The 14,332-nt window shown below is 44.1% G+C and overlaps 1 protein-coding gene across 4 annotated transcripts in view; it reads right to left on the bottom strand.

The window, feature by feature from the left end:
- The window catches only part of LOC139262993 (uncharacterized protein KIAA0232-like), a 66,607-nt gene extending 53,465 nt beyond the window's left edge, over positions 1–13,142 (bottom strand). For 2 of the 4 annotated variants that reach the window (XM_070878418.1, XM_070878419.1), the window contains exons 1-2: positions 12,994–13,141; positions 5,563–5,637 (exon numbers count right to left, since the gene is read on the bottom strand). The gene's annotated coding sequence lies outside the window, so the exon portion shown is untranslated. Of the gene's footprint in view, positions 1–5,562; positions 5,638–11,888; positions 11,970–12,993 lie in introns of all 4 variants that reach the window. The other 2 variants (XM_070878420.1, XM_070878423.1) reach the window with 2 other exon arrangements.
- Between the last annotated feature and the right edge of the window lie 1,190 nt (positions 13,143–14,332).

Below are 14,332 nucleotides of genomic sequence, written 5' to 3'. Positions count from 1 at the left end.
TTGATTCCAGAGATGAGGGGGTTGATTTATGAGGATAGGTTGAGCTTATACACATGGAATTCAGAAGAATGAGAGGTGATCTGATTGAAACTTATAAGATAATGAGGGGGCTCAACAAGGTGGATGCAGAAAGGATATTTCCACTCATAGGGGAAACTAAAACTAGGTGACCTAGTCTTAGAATAAGGGGCCACCCATTTAAAACGGAGATGAGGAGGAATTTCTTCTCTCAGAGGCTTGTAAATCTATGGAATTCTCTGCCAGAGTTGTGGAGGCTGGATCATTGAATATATTTAAGGCGGAGATAAGGCAGATTTTTGAGCGATAAGGGAGTAAAGGGTTATGGGGAGCAGGCAGGGAAGTGGAGCAGAGTCCATGATCAGATCAGCCATGATCTTATTGAATGGTGGAACAAGCTCGAGTGCCACCTATTTCTTATGTTCTTATGTTCTCTCTCAGCTAGTCTAGCACCCAAGTATATCTCCAGTCGGTTAATATACCAACGGGCCATACAGACTTTGAGCAATCAGCCCAATCATCAATTAAAATCTGATTAATTCAGTAATTCTATGGAAGATCTATTAGCAATGTTAGAAAAAGTGTACCTTTGCATATACTTCCTGTCTATCACACTTCCTCCAACATCTCAGGGGTCACACTTATGGTACGTGAAATCTATCTCACATTTACACCCATTAGCTCAAATCTTGTACACACAATTCAACAACAAATCACAATTCAACAGGTAGGCGCCATACCAATCGAAATTAAGAAAAGCAGCTAGCAAGACCTTCAATGAAAAACTACTGAAGACTTATGGAAACAGCCAATCCTTAAAGACCAGTCAAGAGGTTGAACCAACCAAATCACAAACAACTTTTGTCCTCGTTAAATTCCCTTAGCCAGAGTTACACCAAGGTTAAAAAAAACAACACAACTTATAATGCAATGAATGTGGCAGAATGTAAAATAATTACAAAAAAAGTCATCAAGTTACCCACAACATTGCCCAACTCCTGTTGGAAGTGTGCCATTAAGTTTTGCCCCAAGGTCTAACTGCTTTCAGGTGCCTGGGGTCCATTTTACAATAATGGCTAATGTTTGTACAGCTGATGTGACGGAGTTGTTCAGAGTCCAACTATGTCCATGTCACTGGATCGCCCCATCCTCCCAGCCCAATGCACAACCACAACATTCTTTCCTGATCATTTTTGACACACATTCACACCTTCTATGCTCCAACCCATCTCAAACCTTTTCACAGCCTCAATAGGTTTCTAGTGCTAAATGTTCTGTTTGCTACATTTGCCAATTGTACATTACTATTTATAATACAGATTAAATCTCTCTTATCTGGAACCATTCCTGGCCGCCAGGTGGCGCATGCGTAGAGTCAAAATCCTCAAAAAAATATGAAAAGAAAAACTTGCTCAACATCGGAGCCGACACCTCGGGGCCCGGCGGCCCGTGACATCTTCGGGGCCCATCGACACTACACTGACTGACTGTCCGACTCACAGTCGTTCCAGCCAATCGGCGCACACACCCGCTGAATGCACGTGACCTCCCCTTATCTGGAAATATCCTTCATTCGGAACAGGCCAGGTCTCGAGAGTTCCGGATAAGGGAGGTTCAACCTGTATAATGCACGTACAGATCTAAAAACTGGCTTTAGGCCCACATTGGGTTTTAATGCGCCGTTAAAGGATCAGGGGTGGGATGGGGCACAATCTCTTTCGCCCGCCTCCTCCTTCAATGCTGCCAGACATCACGATTCCTCTTCCAGATGCTGTGATAACTTCCGCAGTGCACCCAGGGCTCTGGGTCACACCCCCTACCTAACTCTATTGATTTAAGATTCCAGCATCCCCCTAACGTCCCCCATGTCCAGTGCTTCCAGCAAAATTTCCCACCATCCTCATGATGCCACCCGTTAGAACTACACCTTTAGTCCAGCCAAACCACAGGACTCTCCTCTCCCTTATTTTTCTAAATCCCGAGTGCTGCAAAACCTGAGGTGTTCTCTCTGCAATGGTGCCAAACTCCAGGCCCACCCCCTAATGTTGCCAAATCTCAGGAGCCTCCCGTACTTTGCTGCAAAACATCAAGATTCTCACCCAAGTGCTGTCAAACCAATAAACCACCCCCAGTTCTGCAAAACTTCAAGATCCCAATTCAGCTAAATTCCAGGACTATCCTCCAGATTGTTACTAAACCCAAGAAACAGCAGTCACCCCCCCGTGCCCCCAGCATGCTGTAAAACCAGAGGACTATCACCACAGTACTCCAGCCACTAAAAAACAGTGCCCTTCCATCTTCCCAGAGTTGCTAAATACCAGACCTACCTCCAAACTGGTACATCTCACCTGCCATCTTACTGTTTATCATGGAATTTTAAAAAGGCAAGATCCTTAATTACACAGGCAAAAGAACATAATAATTAAGGCTACTCATTTGCAGCTTTCAGAGAAATGGACAATCGTGGAAAATGAATCCCAAAACACTTTTACAAATTTCAGATTATTGTGTGATTAACAATGCAATTGGCTTGTCATGACATAAACACTAGGGCCCAAGTTTCCACATGATTTTCTCCTGATTTTTAGGAGCAACTGGTGGAGAACGGAGTATCTTAGAAATCGCAATTCTCCACATTTAAGTTTTCTGCAGTTCTAGTCATTTAGAACAGTTTCACTTTTGAACAGAATTTTTTTTTCAAAAGGGGGCGTGTCTGGCCACTGACGCCTGATTTGAAAGTTTCCACACAGTGAAAACGTACTCCAAACTAACTTAGAATGGAGCAAGTGAAGATTTTTGTAGGCCTGAAAAAAACCTTGTCTACACATTAAAAAATCAGGCGCAGGTTACAAATTAGGCGTCCGGAACGAGATGGGGGGGGGGGGGAGGGGCGTCATTAAATTCTACAATAAATCCTTAGTTATACTTATACAAATATTATACAAACAAATCCAACCTGAATAAAAATTTATAAGCAAAGAAAAGATTAAATAAACCATCTTCCTACCTGTGTGAAAGTGCTTCAGGCAGGGAGAATGCTGCAGGAAGCCTCACAAGTTGAGGCAGCCGTTCCCGACGGCAGGGGGGGGAAAGGCAGGGAGGAGGCAGCCGTTCCCGCGGGGGGGGGGGGGGGTAAAGGCAGTGAGGGCCCGACCGACTGACGGCAGCAGCCGTTCCCGCGGGGGGGGGGGGGAAACGCAGTGAGGGCCCGACCGACTGACGGCAGCAGCCGTTCCCGTGGGGACACACACACACACACACACACACACACACGCAGTGAGGGCCCGAACGACTGACCGACGGCAGCAGCCGTTCCCGTGGGGACACACACACACTCTTTTAGCATTGCCCAAGGATTGTCTGTCTTGGGTGTGGAGCATAGTTGTGAAACTTAAAACTGCTGAGATGGAGCTATATTATTTGTATTCCTTCAAGGGCACTGCTCACATACAGGAATGGTCTAAATGCACACACCCCAAGATTATTTATGGAGGGAAGTTTTTGTAGATTGAAGTTGCTCACAAATTACTGTCTTTTACTTCTCGTTTGTTAAAAGATTACTCAGTTTTGTTTTGTTGCTGCTTCCATCTGTAACAAGAGTTACACTTTGAAGTTGCTCATGGTGAATTGGAGTTTTTAGTGTTTTATGACATGTAATACACAATGACTCATCAGCGGCACTGATTTACAGTGACTGAACGCGTCAAGTTCTGTTTTTATTCCATGGTATTCTAGAATTTTTACAAGTGTTTGGGGGAATTAAATACCATGTTTTCCTATTTCCCACCCCCCCCCACCCATGAAAACCATAAGAGTGCAGTTTTGATTATTACAGGTTTCTTTACCAATGTACTTTTTTAATTTCAACTTAAAAAATCCCATGATGCACAGAAAGATGGGTAGACAACATGTAGCAGATTGAATATAGTTTTGTAGAGTTTAGCAATACTGGGTAGGTTGCAGTTATGGAGGGTGCTGAGCTTTAGAAAGTGATTATATCATATGTATGTCGTATATTTTATCCCGGTGCAGCGAGAGGCCGAGGGAAAAAAATGGATGTTAAAGTTTTCAAATGGTATTTTAAGATTTTAGACTGGTTCATTATCTCCTTTCAGAGAAGCTTGCATAGGGCCAAATTACAATAAATAAATTTGCATTAAATGAACAAATTTCTCAGAATGGATAAGGATCCTGGGACTTGTAAACACTGGGGTGTGGACAACAGTGATATCTTGGAGACCAAACTTTCAAGACTCAAATCAGTGATAAGAAAAATGAATAGGTAAGTTTTAATCATTATAGAGGGGAATGACTGAAAAGTTTGATGAAATAGGCATGACAAGAAAATGTATCAGGAATACTTCCAGGGCAGGTGAGCCCCACATGCAGCAAAACCTGGACAACATTCAGGCTTGGGCTGATAAGTGGCAAGTAACATTCGCGCCATACAAGTCCATCTCTAACAAGTGAGAGTCTAACCACCTCCCCATGACATTACCATCGCTGGGGGAGGTGGGGGGGGGGGACGGACGGTCACCATTGACCAGAAACTTAACTGGGCTAGCCACATAAATACTGTGGCAACAAGAGCAGGTCAGAGGCTGGGTATTCTGCGACGAGTGTCTCACCTCCTGACTCCCCAAAGCTTTTCCACCATCTATAAAGGCACAAGTCAGGAGTGTGATGGACTACTCTCCACTTGCTTGGATGAGTGTGCAGCTCCAACTACACTCAAGAAGCGCGACACCATCCAGGACTTGATTGGCACCCCATCCACAACCTTAAACATTCACTTCATCCACCACACTGTGGCTGCAGTGTGTACCATCTAGAAGATACACTGCAACTCACTAAGGCTTCCTCGGCAGCACCTTCCAAACTCGCGACCTCTACCGCCTAGGACAAGGGCAGCAGGGGCATGAGAACACCGACACCTGCAAGTTCCCCTCCAAGTTACACACCGTTCTGACTTGGAAATATATCACCGCCATCGTCGCTGGGTCAAAATCCTGGAACTCCCTCCCCAACATCAATGTGGGAGATCCTTTACCATAAGGACTGCAGCGATTCAAGGTGGCGGCTCAACACCACCTTCTCAAGGGCAATTAGGGATGGGCAATAAATGCTGGTCTTGCCAGCGGCACCCACAACCCAGGAACAAATAAAAAAGAGTAAACAAAGGAACAAAGTAATGACATTCAACGAACTGAAGTATGCAAGATTCATAAAAATGTATATACTTCATATTTTAGCAGTTTTATATTGCTATTACTGTTCTAATATTTGTGGAATTGTGTGTGTCCTATTGTTGAAATCAATTAAGAAAAAAAAGAGGCTGGCACACAGAACACAACATTTCCTAAACCTGTTTTCAGTTCAAGAAATAGTACAGGACATTATGTTCAATGCAAGCATGGCATAACTGGAAAAGTGAAAATAATTAGAAAAACATACATAGGCCACTATTATTCAAGATCTGCTCAATGTCTGTACATTAGGTCACTGGCATCACACTAAGCAATGGTCTTATTGAGTTTAACTTACCGTAACACCAGTCTAAAAAGCACACCTCAATATCATGCTCGTTTTGATAGAAGCTTGAAGCTACACAGGATTTTCCTGGATTGAAAAAAAGCACAAAAACTTGCATATAAAGTATAACTTGCACACAAGGTACAAAACCCGTTTTAATAAGTAATTGCTTCAATATTCTGACAAAATTCCTAAATATCAACCTTTAAATGGAGTTGCTTTTTTTTTAGAAACTGCAAAGGAATGTACTAAAACCTAATTTCATTGGCCTAAAATAATAAGATCAAGGTGATCAATTCATTTAATATAAACAGACCAAGTAGAGCCCATATGTGGGAAAAAACTAAAGATGATCTGCCCATCTGACTGAAACTGTAAATTCCAGAGATATTCTAACAGTAAATTTTGAAGTCTGTGCTAAAGTTAAAAAGAGGTGAAACACCATGCACATCAGATGCTCAGTAACTTGCCCCCCGACACACTGCGCCCCCCCCTCCCCCCGACACACCCAAAGTTTGGTGACAGTGCCCACCGACTCCTTGAATGTACTCTTGCCTGACTTTTTGCATCAGATCCGTTCTCAGCTCCAGCAGGACTGCCACCATCACCTCTACGGTAATAGATTAAAAACATTGGAAAAAGTCAACTTTGCCTTCTTGTTAAAAATAAATAATAAATTTGGAGAAGCCAAAAATAGGGTAAAAAAAAATACTGAATCGAGGGGGAAAAACATTACATAGCTTAAATAATCACAATGTCTTAACTCAAGTGGATATTCTGAATCGTGCCACTCATGTTGCCTCAAGGCTTCTTAAACTCCTATAAATAATTATAAATAAGCTCGATCATGAAACTCTTGATAAAATCAAGAATATCAATGCAACGTTCCTGTAGTACTTCAAGATCAGGAAGTATCTTCCAAATCCAGAACATGAATTTACTCCATACCGTATCATGTTGGGGGTCAATACAACTGCATGTCATCCTCAAAATAAATCAGTTTTGTCTAATGCACTTGTTAAGTTTCACAATTTGATTATGGCAATAAACTTATTGGTTCTTTTAAATATTCTGTTCCTGTTAGCTACTATAAACAAAATATAACTTTCTGCATTTAGCAAGGCAGCATTAATTAAAGTCAGTTTTTTAACACATAGCAAAAGAAAACATATCCAAAACAAGATTTTGGGTAAAAAAAGTTAGTTAAGTCAAAAGAATAGAGCATGGCAAAAAAAACAGCATCAAGCATTCTGGGCCTAAAGAATCATAGAATAGTGCAGAACAGAAGGTCATTTAGCCTATTGAGTCTGCACCAGCTCTTTCCAGTTAGTCCAACCCCTCCGCTCTTTCCTCATATCCCTATAATTATTTCTCCTTCAAGTACTCATCCAATTCCCTTTTGAAGGCTGCACTTGAATCTGTATCCAGCACCCTACCAGGCAGTGCATTCCAAATCCTAACCACTTGTTGAGTAAAAAAGCTTTTCTTCACATCACCTTTGGTTCTTTTGCCAATCACCTTAAATCTGTGCCCTCTCGTTATCAACCCATAAGCCATTGGAAACACTTTCTTTTAATTTATGCTATTTAAACCAGTCATAATTTTAAACACCTCGATCAAATCTCCTCCTTGTCTTCTCTGCTCGAAGGAGAACAACCCCAACTTCGCCAGTTTCTCCACGTAACTGAAGGCCCTCATCCCTGGAATCATTCTAGTAAATGATGGAATCAATTATTAAGGATGTCATAGCAGTGCATTTGGAAAGAGGTGACATGATAGGTCCAAGTCAGCATGGATTTGTGAAAGGGAAATCATGCTTGACAAATCTTCTGGAATTTTTTGAGGATGTTTCCAGTAGAGTGGATAAGGGAGAACCAGTTGATGTGGTATATTTGGACTTTCAGAAGGCGTTCGACAAGGTCCCACACAAGAGATTGATGTGCAAAGTTAGAGCACATGGGATTGGGGGTAGTGTAGTGACATGGATTGAGAACTGGTTGTCAGACAGGAAGCAAAGAGTAGGAGTAAATGGGTACTTTTCAGAATGGCAGGCAGTGACTAGTGGGGTACCGCAAGGTTCTGTGCTGGGGCCCCAGCTGTTTACACTGTACATTAATGATTTAGATGAGGGGATTAAATGTAGTATCTCCAAATTTGTGGATGACACTAAGTTGGGTGGCAGTGTGAGCTGCGAGGAGGATGCTGTGAGGCTGCAGAGCGACTTGGATAGGTTAGGTGAGTGGGCAAATGCATGGCAGATGAAGTATAATGTGGATAAATGTGAGGTTATCCACTTTGGTGGTAAAAACAGAGAGACAGACTATTATCTGAATGGTGACAGATTAGGAAAAGGGGAGGTGCAAAGAGACCTGGGTGTCATGGTACATCAGTCATTGAAGGTTGGCATGCAGGTGCAGCAGGTGGTTAAGAAAGCAAATGGCATGTTGGCCTTCATAGCAAGGGGATTTGAGTACAGGGGCAGGGAGGTGTTGCTACAGTTGTACAGGGCATTGGTGAGGCCACACCTGGAGTATTGTGTACAGTTTTGGTCTCCTAACCTGAGGAAGGACATTCTTGCTATTGAGGGAGTGCAGCGAAGGTTCACCAGACTGATTCCCGGGATGGCGGGACTGACCTATCAAGAAAGACTGGATCAACTGGGCTTGTATTCACTGGAGTTCAGAAGAATGAGAGGGGACCTCATAGAAACATATAAAATTCTGACGGGGTTAGACAGGTTAGATGCAGGAAGAATGTTCCCAATGTTGGGGAAGTCCAGAACCAGAGGTCACAGTCTAAGGATAAGGGGTAAGCCATTTAGGACCGAGATGCGGAGGAACTTCTTCACCCAGAGAGTGGTGAACCTGTGGAATTCTCTACCACAGAAAGTTGTTGAGGCCAATTCACTAAATATATTCAAAAAGGAGTTAGATGAGGTCCTTACTACTAGGGGGATCAAGGGGTATGGCGAGAAAGCAGGAATGGGGTACTGAAGTTGAATGTTCAGCCATGAACTCATTGAATGGCGGTGCAGGCTAGAAGGGCCGAATGGCCTACTCCTGCACCTATTTTCTATGTTTCTAAATCTCTTCTGTACCATTTTCAAGACCTTCACATCCTTCCTAAAGTGCGGTGCCCAGAACTGGAGACAATACTCCAGTCGAGGTCGAAACAGTGTTTTATAAAGATTCATCGCAACTTCCTTGCTTTTGTACTCTATGCCTCTATTTATGAAGCCCACGATCTTGCATGCTTTTTTAACCGCTTTCTCAACCTATCCTGCTACCTTCAATGATTTGTGCACATATACTCCCAGGTCTCTCTGTTCTTGCACCCCCTTTAGGATTGTACCCTTTGGTTTATATCGAACTCCTCATTCTGCCTACCAAAATGCACTTTTCTGCATTAAATTTCATCTACCAGGTGTTCACCAATACCACCAGCCTATCTATGTTCTCTTGAAGTCCATCATTATCCTCCTCACTGTTCACGATACTTCCAAGTTTTGTGTCATCTGCAAATTTTGAAATTGTGCTCTGTACACCCAAGTCCACTGACCCCTGTGTACCTTCCTCCAGTCTGAAAAACAATCACTACTCTGAGTTTCCTGTCACTTAGTCAATTTCTTTTCCATGCTGCCACTTTTCCTTTTATTCCATGGGTTTCAACATTGTTGGCAAGTCTTTTATGTGGTAGTTTAGCAAACGCCTTTTGGAAGTCCATGTACACTACATCAACTGTATTGCCATCAACATCAAAAAGCTCAATCAACTTAAACACGATTTGCCTTTAACAAATCCGTGCTAGCTTTCCTTAATTAATCCATACTTGTCCAAGTGACTGTTAATTTTGTATCAGATTATCGTTTCTGAAAGCTTCCCTACTATCGAGGTTAAACTGATGGTCTGTAATTGCTGGGTTTATTCTTGCATCCTTTTTTGAACAAGGGTGTAACATTTGCAATTCTCTAGTTCTCTGGCACCATCCCCATATCTAAGGATGATTGGAAGATTATGGCTAGTACCTCTGCAATTTTCACTTTTACCTCCCTCAGCATCCTAGAATGCATCTTATCCGGTCTTGATGTCTTATCTACTTTAAGTACAGCTAGCCTTTCTAGCGCCTCCTATATCCATTTTTGTCCCATCTAGTTTCTCAGCTACCTCCTCTTTCACTATGACTGGAGCATCTTTTTCCTTGGTGAAGACAGATGCAAAGTACTCATTTAGTCCCTTAGCCATGTCATCTGTCTCCATGAGTATTTCTTCTTTTTGGTCTTTAATCGGCCCCACCCCTCACTACCCATTTATTATTTATATGCCGACAGAAGATTTTTGGATTCCCTTTTATGTTAGCTGCCAGTCTATTCTCATACTCTCTCTTTGCTCCTCTTATTTCCTTTTTCACTTCCCCTCTGAACTTTCTATATTCAGCCTGATTCTCACTTGCAGTATCAACCTGACCTGTGTCATACACCTCCTTTTACTGCTTCATCTTACTCCATCTCTTTCGTCATCCAGGTGCCCTAACTTTAGTTGCTCTACCTTTCTCCCTCATGGGAATGTACCTCGACTGTACCTGAACCATCTCCTCTTTAAAAGATAGCCCATTGTTTGATTAGTTTTGCCTACCAATCTTTGATTCTAATTTATTCGGGCCAGATCCGAACTCAACCCATTGAAATTGCCCTCCCTCCAATTAACTATTTTTACCCTAGATTTCTCCTTGTCCTTTTCCATAGCTAATCTAAACCTTATCACTTTTCCCTAAATGATCCTGACACTTGCTACACCTCATTTCCCTGAACCTGACCGAGCAATGCCGCCGCCTTCTTCATTGGGCCGGAAACATACTGATTAAGTTCTCCTGAACACACTTCAGATATTCTTCCTCCTCTTTGCCCTTTACCCCATTACTATCCCAGTCTATATTAGGATATTTGAAGTCCCGCATTATCACTACGCTATAGTTCTCGCACCTCTCTGTAATTTTGCTCCTCCATTTCTTCCGACTAGTTGGTGGCTTATAAAATACACCTAGTAGTGTAATGGCACCTCTATTGTTTCTGAACTCTAACCAAGTAGATTCTGTCATTGACCCCTCCAGGACATCCTCTCCAGCACTGTAATATCATCCTTAATCAATACTGCCATCCCACCTCCTTTCTTTCCTGAACACCTTATATCCAGAATATTTAGGACCCAATCCTGCCGTTTTGGAGCCAGGTCTCTGTTATCACCACCTCATCATATTTCCATGAAGCTTTTACATACACGCACTGTAAATCTACCATGAACCTTTCTTGTATTCGCTTTGTCTGTCGCCACCTAATAACATACTATTTCTTACTCTAGTGCTGTCTCTTCCAATCCTTTGTGCACCTTGTTACTCCTTTCTAATGCTACATCTTGGTACCACCCCCCGCGCCCAAGTGAGGTGCAACCCGTCCAGGTCCCACCTCCACCAGAACCGGTCCCAATGTCCCAGCAATCTAAAGCCCTCCCTTCTGCATCATCTCTCCAGCCACACATTCATCTGCTCTATCCTCCTATTTCTATACTCACTAGTTTGTGGCTCCAGGAGTAATGCAGAGATTACTACCCAAGGTCCTGCTTTTTAATCTCTTTCCAAGCTCTCTAATATCTGCCTGAAGGATCTCATCCCTCTTTCTTCCTACGTCGCTGATATGGACCACGATCTCTGGCTATTCACTCTCTTCCGCCCCCACCCCTCCCCCAGAATATCACGTAGCCGCTCAGTGACATCCTTGAACGTGTCACTAGGGAGGCAACATACCATCTTGGAGTCACGTCTACAACCACTGAAACATCTGTCTGTTCCCCCAACTATTGAATTGATCACTATTGCTTTCCTGATCTTTCTCCTCCCCCTTGTACAACTGAACCATCTATGATGCCGTGGACTTGGCTCTGGCTGTACTCCCCAGAGAAACAATCGCCCTCACCAGTATTCAAAACAGAATACCGGTTAGAGAGCGAGATGCACTCAGGGGAATCCTGCACTATCTTCCTGGTCCTGCTTGTCTGTCTGCCGGTCATGCATTCCCTCTCTGCCTGCACACTCTTATGCTGCGGTGTGACTTGGAACTTACAAAGTAGGGATGAGTGAGTAGTTATCTCTCATCCTACTACCACCTTTTTTTCCTTGCCAATTCTGGCAGGGAAATATAATGAAGAAATGCCAATAAAGTATTTAAAAAAAAAATGTATTCATGCAGGGAATTAGCCATGTAATTTTGCAATGGTCATGTGATTTGTTAATCATCCATCCATAAACTGATAATTTTAAAGGATGCGATGAGCGTCAAATTTGGATACCCTTGGAAACTTTGGTCTGTCTATATTCATTTGATTCTCAGGTGTTCTCTTCTGCAAATCCTTAGGGACTTCATAAGTCTACTGAGAGGAGAAGAGAAATCACAGATCAGCTCGACAGCAAGTGACTGATTTCCCATCCCTCCCCATAAAGTGAGAAACCAGGGTGAAGGGCCAAAGCATATATGGTAAGGCATCACCAAAATTGAAGAGATGATGATAAATCAATTGGTGACATCAAGGCTGTAATAGAAAATAATTACCTGAGAGGGGTAAGGAATGTCAGTTTTTTTTGGGGGGTGGGGGTGAGAAAAGGAAATAAAAGCACATACGTTGGAAATTCACTATCTAAAGCTGCGGTGGGTAAAGGTGGAACTACCTAGCCACACTAAAAAGTGATTAACAGTTCCTGCATCAACATTCGTGTGTCCGTTTGTAAAGGTGAAGGGGGATTAGAGACAAGTCATAGAATCCAGGTCAATGTTTGAGGTGTGTCCTTTATCTGTGGGTGTGCGATGGGTAGGCGGGGGAAGGGAGTGGCGGCTGGGCAAACGGGTCCTCGATCTGTGCCACCCCGCAGGAAGAGGTGGCTCGGAAACGAAAACTTATTTTGTTGGCAGGCAGGGTGGGTGGGACGAAAAGCTGCCTTTGAGGCCGTGTATCCCACCTCCAGCCCCTGCCGTGGGGCTTGAGTGAGTGACTGAGCGGGCGGGCTCCGGCGCCACACACTGACCCCTAGCGCCCGGCCCAAACTCTATGCCAACAGATGCAAATGGCGGAGGAGATTGTTTGGGAGGGGGGTGACACAAAAATCCCAATCAGGCGGCGGCTTCAATCGCCAGACCGGCTAGGGCCCGGCCCCTCCCCTGCCCCACTCGGGAGGTACCCGCTCCTGCTGCCGCCCCCGCCGGCAGGCTGAAACCGTTAGCTGCTGGGGATGGGCCCGATCACTACCACCGGCGGGTGGCGTCGGGCTGACTCTGCCTGGACCCACTACTGGTGGCCGCTCCCATGATTTAGGGGCCTGTCGGGCCGGCCGGCTGACTGGGCGCTCGCTAGCTCGGCACCCCCCGCTCCGCCCCACCCCGGGCCCTGCTCCTTCACTCACTCTCACTCGCTCGCAGTCGCTGCCTTTGCTTCCTCTCGGCCTCCTTCCTCGGCCTCGCGCTGCCTTTTCCCGGCTTGTGTCGGTTTTGGAACGCGCGGATCCGGGAATTGTGGAACGCGGCGGGCGGGGCGGGAGGAATCGTCTGGCGCAGCACGTCACAATGCACTCCGCTCCTCAGCCAATGGGGCACAGGCGTGACTGGCCGCCTGCCCCCGCCCCCCCGCCTCCCCGTGAACATTCCAGAGAGCGAGGCACGTGAGCAGCGGCAGCGCCTTGTCCCACTGATCAGAGAGCACTCGCCAGCAGGCCGGCATTCATACAGGACAAAGCGGGCGAGGAATTGAAATCCCCGTCCTTACAGATTTCAGTGCTAAACTCGGAAACTCCGCCTGTAAATGTTTTTATTAATTTCTAAAATACTGAAGCACTGCATAATATGCATGCTGTATTTTTGACGAAGACATTTCATTTAATTATACTATAAAAATAAACTTTTGGTAATATATCTAATTGTTCAGTATTGCCGATGCCACATTATGGGGACCGCTGAAAGTTTTTAATAGGATAAAAAAAGGGTTGACATAAATTGCAAAAATTAAGGTTTTTGCGCTGAAGGACAAAAGTGGTCACGTTTCATGAAAATATCAAGTAAGGCTTGAGTGGTCTGCATAACAATACCCAACATTTGTTCTCGGGTATACACATGACTATACCCAGAGATTGGGTGATTCGTTTTATTGTCCTCTATTCCCACACTTACTGGTTGCAGGGTGTGGGACTTTTCTTACTGACTGTTGTTGAATCCCACCGGTTGTTCATCCCAATGCCACATTACAAAGTATTACCAGCACAGAAACAAGCCAGTCGGCCCAGAAGGTGCTCATGGTCCACACGAGCCTTCCTTCAACCTTCTTCATCTAACCTCATCAACATATCCTATTTCTTTCTCCCTCGTGTGCTTATTTAAATGTATCTATGCTGGTCACCTCAACTACTCCTTGTGGTAGTGAGTTCCACGTTCTAACCACTGCGTAATGAAGTTTCTCCTGAATTCCCTATTTATTCGTGACCATCTTACATTTATGTCTCTTATTTTTGTCTCATCCGCATGTTATCTCTGCCACAGAACTAGTTACTACCTAACTCGTTTTTAAAAGCACACAAAGTTATGTGCACGGCCTTACAATGTTATTTTAAGCGATCATTCCTCATCTCTCGGCAACAAAGAACATAACATAAGAAATAGAAGCAGGAGTAGGTCACCTGGCTCCTCGAGCCTGCTCTGCCATTTAATAAGATCATGGTTGATCTGATCATGGACTCAGCTCTACTTCCCTGC

This window comes from Pristiophorus japonicus, chromosome 4, assembly GCF_044704955.1.
Source record: "Pristiophorus japonicus isolate sPriJap1 chromosome 4, sPriJap1.hap1, whole genome shotgun sequence".
Lineage (NCBI taxonomy): Eukaryota > Metazoa > Chordata > Chondrichthyes > Pristiophoridae > Pristiophorus > Pristiophorus japonicus.
The sequence above is the reverse complement of the archived record's forward strand: the minus strand, read 5'-3'. Positions and strand labels throughout refer to the sequence as shown.